The 8,095-nt window shown below is 34.4% G+C and overlaps 2 long non-coding RNA genes across 2 annotated transcripts; both read right to left on the reverse strand.

Moving 5' to 3' along the window:
• Nucleotides 1–1,456: 1,456 nt before the first annotated feature.
• LOC122349723 lies at nucleotides 1,457–1,864 on the reverse strand. The gene is made up of 3 exons (XR_006251485.1): nucleotides 1,773–1,864; nucleotides 1,625–1,691; nucleotides 1,457–1,538 (listed from the first exon to the last, which is right to left on the reverse strand). It is a non-coding gene; the product is annotated as an uncharacterized LOC122349723 (long non-coding RNA).
• A 126-nt stretch (nucleotides 1,865–1,990) lies between these two features.
• Nucleotides 1,991–4,067, reverse strand: LOC122349555. The gene is made up of 6 exons (XR_006251465.1): nucleotides 4,048–4,067; nucleotides 3,280–3,447; nucleotides 3,050–3,117; nucleotides 2,836–2,903; nucleotides 2,658–2,740; nucleotides 1,991–2,059 (listed from the first exon to the last, which is right to left on the reverse strand). It is a non-coding gene; the product is annotated as an uncharacterized LOC122349555 (long non-coding RNA).
• Nucleotides 4,068–8,095: the final 4,028 nt, after the last annotated feature.

The raw sequence follows: 8,095 nt of genomic DNA on the forward strand, positions 1-8,095 counted from the left end.
GCTGTATCATATTTTATAACATGAATCTATATAAACAATGTGTGAATTTAGTAGAAGCATATCCAGGTCACATATCTTCCCAAAATCCATACAAATCCAAGGTAGAACAACAAATGTAAATATGATTTATAAGTACTTCACAATTTAAATATCATATTTTCTTACATTACAGTAATCAAAGTTGAGTGAAGGAAAAAACATCCTAAATTAGATTTTGCATTTACAAAATCTCTGCTTTTACTTTTCAGACAAGTACCTGACAGGTGTTTTGAGATTCACCTCAGGCACAATATGATATAGTGAGAGTACCTTCATAATGTAGATGTCCTTCTGTGGACGCTGGTGCTGCTCTCTCTTGTGAGTGGAGTTGGACGTCCTGCGCAGAATGTGATCCAGGTAAAGACTATAAGGTTTGGGGCCACGCTTCTTTTCGTGGAAACGCTTCAGGTGGTTCACGCTGCACTGGCACGCCTGGAAAGCACAAGATCCATATGCAAAAATGAGTCGCCTGATAGTTTGACACATGCTTACAAACTATTTTCTGTGTGTGTGTTTGTGTGTGTGTGTGTGAGTGTTCACATTGTTACACTCACAGCCGTTTCTCCTGAGAGATGTCAAAGGAAGCAGCCATGTTGATTAACGTGGGCAGACAGTGCAGGTGATGACTGTGAGAGTGAGGAAGAATCGATTGGCCTGGAAGAGAGAACCATTGCGTGAACAAATGTGACATTTTAGGTCCGAAAAATAAAGGGAGAAGGGAAAACTTATAAGCGGTCCAAATGTATGCCTGAAATTTGGCTTACTAATTAACAGATCAGTGACTATGGTGCATTACCAGACACATTTTGTTTTGTTGTTTAATTTGGATGTAAATATTGATCTAAAAAAAGTTTTATTATTTTCAATATCTCAATGTGTCTACATTTATTTACAATTTATATTTATTTGTCGTTTTATGATGTAAAGTTGATTTTTTTTGTTTAAAAGTTAAAAATAAATAAATAAAAGAAAAATGTAAATGCTTTTTTCCATAAACTTTAGTATTTTCTTAAAATGCATTTCAAGATAGCATTTATCACTAATTTTGAATGAGCTTTTCTATTTTTTAATAGAATTTCAGTTTTAGTAATTCTGTTCTATGCTTTTCCATTTTAATTTAACATCTCTATTTTTTAACTGTCAAGTACTGAAAATAATTTTTTATATTTTTCATTTAATTTTTGTTAACGGCACTGCAGGCATAAGGAAAATAAATTACATAAATTAAAGTAAAAAAAAAAAAGAAGTTTTAAACCTGATTGCTGTAGTGTTTCCAAAAATTCCTGGAATTTTTTTTTTTTTTAAACTACACACTATACTGTCAAATTAGAAATATCAGGTTCAACGCCCCATTAAGAACATTAATGTGTAAAAAGGTCATTTTGGGCCCTGTTTATAGTTTTGAAGTAATGTAATACCATGTGCAGAAGTTCTCCAAGCAGTATAGTGGCCCTCACTGATATCTGTCCATCACTGCTGGTCACTACCTCCACCAGACCCTGAGCACATAAAACATCATTACAAAACCCTTCCGTTAAAGGTAAAGAAAATCAAGCATGTGTCAAATGACCATGTGATTACATACCTCCAGCAGTCCACTATTGATAAAGGCAGACAGCAGTAGTGCCAGGTAGTTGTCCATGAGGTCTGGTCTAGTAACGGACAGCACAAGAACATGAATGCAATGTTTAACCAAGTATGTTCCAGCATTGAAACAAGGCACAGCGTCTGACCTGGATCGTGCTCTGTGAGGCAATATGACTTTGGCTTCTGCAGCTACAAACCCATCAGATAGTCTCCAGCTGTCCTGAAACTTGCTGGGGTCTAAAAAGGCACAAACATCAGCATGAAACGTGCATGTCCCAGACAGAAGGCACATGCAAAACAGAATTGACAGATACTCCTCTACAGCAGTCTCTGAGGCGCTACTTACCCGCGCTGTGCAGGGCTTCTCAAAATCTCCTGTCACTATAGGAACAGGCAACCTGAAGATCTCATACATGACCTCTAATAAGGCTTTCTGCAGACACAAATATGAATGGATAGATCCAGCTTTGAATAAACCGATTTATTTGAGTGAATCAGTGGCAAATAATGCTTCAACATTTTTAAAATGTACCGCTCAAATAACATTTTATTCACTTTATAATGTTTTTGTTAAAATCTATGTAGTTTAATAATGGGCTTTATGCCCATGTATGATTCTTTGTTAATTTAGTTGTATAACAAGTCTCTTCTGATTTCACCAAGGCTGCATATATTTGATCATAAATACAGTAAAAACAGTAATATTGTGAAATATTACTACCATGTAAAATATAATATTAATTATAAATTATAATATATTTTAAAAATATAATTTATTTCTGTGATGCAAAGTAGATTTTTAGCATCATTACTTCTTCAATGCCACATAATCCTACAGATATTATTCTAATACGGTAATTTGATGCTCAATAAACATTTGTTATTATTATCAATGTTGAAAACATATTTAATTTAACAATAACAAAATAACATGTAAATATATATATATATATATATATATATATATATATATATATATATATATATATATATATATATATATATATATATATACTAACTTTTAAACTCACCCTGACTTCCATGTTTGGTATACAAAGCAGGCCTATCAAAGACTGGACTCCTGAGTTCCCTGATTTACACAGGTTAATAATACCTACAGGAGAACAGCAGAAGAGAGAGAGATCAGACCAGAAGTGTAAAGCATTTCTCTTTTTTACTCTTTTGATGAAGATGAGGCAGATTTAATACCTGACCACGAGCGGAAGGCTGCAATGATAGCCATTTTACTGGCTAAAAAACGAGCTTCTCTGTCCTCCCTATGGAACACAATTATTCAAACAAATAAATTACTATCAGAAATGCATATGATTACAATGCATTACAGGTAAATAAGGTAATGGCACAGAAACATGAACAAAATCATAAATATATGCATGTGTGTGTGCATAATATATAAACGTACTTGATTTGTGCCTCTGCTGTGTCAGGGCTGTGTCTGTAGTGAAAATCTGTGTAAGGTGCAAGAATTTGCTGAAAAAAAACCAACACATTATTAAACATATTTTTTATCTTTCACTTACTAATGTCAGACAGTTTTTATTTAAATACATTTTTATTTTATAATGGGGAATGATGCAAGCCAGATTAAACCTGCGCCACAATAAAGTTATGCACTACTGCATGCACACGTACCTCCAGTTCAACATCAGCACGTATGTACTGGCGTGTGTGGGTGATTGAGCAGGTGCAGTATGGTGGTGATCAGGGCCTCGTTGATGCGGCTCAGCTGACAGTCAATGACGTTCTTCAGGATGGTGCTCAAACCTCCCCGCTGGGCCACAATCTCGGGGTTCTTCAGTGCTACGTTACGAGAAAACACAACCATATCAAACAAATATATGCAATAGAAATATATGGCTATATAGTTTGAAATATTATAGGACTCAACATCCTTATAAATATAAACCTATATAGTATGATAATATACATTTAGTACACACATAATATAATATATATATATATACATATATACATATATATATATATACATATATATATATACATATATACATATATACATATATATATATATATATATATATATATACATACATATATACATATATATATATATATATATATATATATATATATATATATATATATATATATATATATATATATACTTACACATACATACACAAACATATACATATAGTTAAAAATAAATATATACAATTCCAAAATGTGACAAAACACTGCCTAGACAACACATCACTCCTATATCATTCTGTAATACAATTAACATTAATAATCTTTAATCAATAAAATACTTTTCACCTGTTAGTTCACTAAACAGAATGATTTGAGACATGATACATGCCAAAGTTTAAAACTAACCTTAACTAAAAAGCAATAATAACAGTGATGCTTGTCTTCGACAAATGTGACACTACTAACCGAGTTCACAAATGATGGCGTGCAGGCTCGAACCATGCGATCTCTCTCTTGCAGCCCGTCGTTCCCCACCGCTGATCAGCGAGTTCGTTAAGAGCTGGGGAAAAGAGCTATGCGTTCCTGTTATCATCTGAGCGGGGAGGCGTAACAGATTGAGATTGAAATTCACTTGACACAAATGTCATCACCACGGGTTATACTGAAGCGCAAGAGTGCCGTTAGATGCTGTACCTTTCTGACAAGTCTGAGGCTTGAGTTCTCTCACCACCTCATTGCTCTGCTGAATGTCAATACACCTGAACACACAAAACAACACATGCAGGAAACTTCCCATCTGAGGCTTTCTGACCAAAAAACCTCACACAGCAGAGCACCCCAGTGTTTACCGATTACAGAAATAATATTTTCACATTTTAGTTTTACACTGAAGACCAAGCAAATTATTTCACAAATCTTAAAATATGCTGATATTTGACAAAAACAATACTGCATCCATGTTTTGTGAATTAAGTCTCTTTAACAGTGCAGCTTTCTAGTAATAAACAGGAAAATAACACAGTCAATAGCTATGTTTTCATCCAAAGTTGTGCGTTTAATTTATGCACAGATTGGAATACTGCATGAAACTTTAGCAAATAAAGCACTGTTTGAATCCCATGACTCTATAAAGAGAACAAAATCTTCCTGGCACTAAATATCACTAAGAAATGTAGGAGAAGCCACTAAATATAATAATGATCATGGATAATAAATGACTTGAACATCAGTGTGAACAGGCAGAAATACACATAAATCACAGCAGAATAGTCAAGTTATGCTTTCCATCGTGCAAAATTAAAGCGACTATCTCATTGCACATAGAAGAATTTATCAGTAAATCTCCTATTATCTGCATCAACTCAACAACGAAGTGTCATATTCAGTGCAATGAAACAAGTTTAATTATTCTATAAGCAGCTCTTCCTTCAAAGCTCAAGTCAGTTCAGTGTTGATTTAATTGTGGTCATTAACAGTATGCATGTCACACAGTTTCCTCGATTACTGAGAAATTAATTTGATTTTGGCTATAAAGCAGCTCTATAGAAGACAACAGTAACCTTCATTCAGCTCGATTCGTTTGCAGTTTTCTCTGATAAGCGTCAGTAAGGGATGAGTCAAATCTATATTTTCCTAAATATTAAGTTGTTTTAAATCTTAATGGAAAACAGAGAGGAAGGACACAAAACAGGCCGTGAACTCACCTGGAGATCAGGTAATCCACCTGCAGCTGAAGAACTGTCTGAAGGGCGCTGCTGTCACGGATCAGATACCTTAAGCGCTCTCAAACCCGCAGCCCGTACCTCTTTCACCTCATTCAGCAAGGCCACGCGCAGACTAAAACAACAGAGAGAGAGAATATTACACACAAAGGCCGGTCTCCTAGGAGGTTTCATTATGTTTATTATGCCATCTCAGAAAGCAGCGTGTAGTGTATGTAGTCAGCAATTGTAGCTCACTGAGGTTGTGGAACCCTAAGAGAAGGTTCTACGTACCAAATGATGATTTCCTCGTATGTAAATCCTCATTTCTCTTCACAGTTATTTACACTGTTCAGGAGCTAAGAGAAAAAGCCAGAGATACTCATCACAAATATGTTTGCAGCCACGTAGTTCATTAGTTCATAGTTGTCGTGAATCAATGATCACAAGAATTCAAAACTCAAGCAACTGCTATCTGCATCATGCCACAGCTTTGTGCATCAAATCAGCATATTAGAATGATTTTTGTAGATCACGTGACACTGAAGACACACATCACAAATGACATTTACTAATACATTCACAAACAAAACAGTTATTACAATATTACTCTTTTTGAAATAATATAGCTCCTGTGAGTAAAGAGACTTCTTTCAGACGCATAAAAAAAAATCTTAACAACCCCAAACCTTTGATATTATATAAAAACTAAAGAGAAACTTTGATAGTAGTTTCATTAACATTAATTAAGCATTGTCATCCCACTAGAACTACTAGTTTTGAATATGTAAACAAAGGCTGAATTGTTGCTGGACAGGATCCGTGCATTTCTAATTATATATTCTTAAGTTGATAAATTCATTTTAAATTCTCACAAAGCTGTTTGAAAGCCCATAAATAAAAAAAGTGGAGGACAAACACATGAACAATCGCACACTAAGCTGACCTTACAGTGTAAATTTAGTCTCCTAAACATGTTTGTGTCTGTGTTACTGTGGAGGCGCATTGACCTTGGCAGGCTAAGCATGCATATGTATGTGTTTTATGATGATGTCAGAGCTCAGGCGGTCAGAAGGGTCATGTGACCCTCGCTTGAGATTAGATCTCCTCTATCTCAGCATCCTTAAAAGGCTACACACAGCATTCAGCGTACACACCACTTGATTTATTATTCTCCCAAATCTGAGAAAATCCTACTTAAACACACACACACTCACAAAACCTGCACACACACTTCACCCAACAGTCTTGAAGGTTTAACCTCAGTTCCACTAAGATGAAACTCTCTCACAGAAGAAAGTCTCTCAGAAAGAAAACTGTAAAGTGAGAGGAGGCGGCCACTAGGAATAAACAACCCGACACACACACACACACACACACACACACACACACACACACACACACACACACACACACACACACTGCTGTTTACTATATTACAGACTTGCTCACAGAACATTGCATTATTAAAAAATATATACCTCTCTTTGTGATAAAAACTTAATTAATTCATTTAAACACTTTCACAAACACTTCTTATGTTAATGTTTATAATATCTTAACATCTTCAAGTCTTAAAGTTGCATTTGCAGATTAGTACTGGGAGAAGGCAATATAGGCACATTTGCAACTATTTATATAGCAGCTTTATAATACTTTATGCTTACGTAAAGCAGTATACTGTATGTATGCAGCAGGAAGCTGGATATACTATATATTCAACTACCAAGCCTCAATGCTATTATAGTTTATGGATATCTAGTTTTCAGATTATGGAAGTATAAGTTACACACGAAATAACTAAAATCTTCACAGACTCTTTTACTCCAAAAAAAATGGGCAAGAAATCTCCAGTCCTACAGAACTTTACCGTTTTGTCTATATTCTGAAGTTGTTCACAAATTGTTCACAGTAACATTTGTAAACATTTCTTTTTTTAATGTTGACTATATTATCAGTGTCTAGTCTAGAAAAGCCTTTAACTGTAATGTCATCGAAAAGAAACAACAGTTCTATGATCTGGCTTTTCTTAAATATTTCAGTTTTCTTGTAAGAAAATGCACATTTAAACTTTCTTATCTTCACACAACATCGCCTTAAAGTACCAATATGAATAAAAAGTGAAGAAGTATATAAAAAGTATTATATTATCTGTGTAGGTAACTTTTAAAATAATAATAAAATGTTCTATACATTGTTGTTGTTATACAGATCATATATGTACCAATTTGTGTGACTATATGCTTTCAGTGATCAATGTAAGCAAGATGTGATATTCTGCTCCCATTTTAATACAGGCTATATCCCTAAAATCAGCATTAAAATATTATTAATAAGAAAGTAAGACCAAAGCACACCTGAATAATAACCAGCACATAAATGGAAGTTGCTCTGCACACACACACACACATGGGATTGTTCAGGTGTGTGTGTGTGAAGCTTCTATCATGTTTAGGAAACCCACAGTGAAGTTTGCTGTGGTGTTCTGGAAGGATCTCCTGCGCATGTTATCAACTTGTTCTGGAGGGCAAAAAAGGCTTACCTTATAAATATTATACTCACCTAGAATCCCCTACTACTACACTACTAAAAAATCATGAAGAGGAAAAACGAAAAAAAAGGAAAAGAAAGAAAAAAAAATGAAAGCTTGTGTGTGACGTAGTCAGTTACTGCTATTGTGAAGTGTGTGAGAGAGTGATTTGATTGAAAGAGGCGTATATCATCAAGTAGGCTATTCAGCATCCAGGACAGGGAATGTGTATTATTTTTTTATTATTATATATTTATTTTTAAAATCTTTTTAGTCAAATCAC

Source organism: Puntigrus tetrazona, chromosome 7, assembly GCF_018831695.1.
Source record: "Puntigrus tetrazona isolate hp1 chromosome 7, ASM1883169v1, whole genome shotgun sequence".
NCBI classification, from domain to species: Eukaryota; Metazoa; Chordata; class Actinopteri; order Cypriniformes; family Cyprinidae; genus Puntigrus; species Puntigrus tetrazona.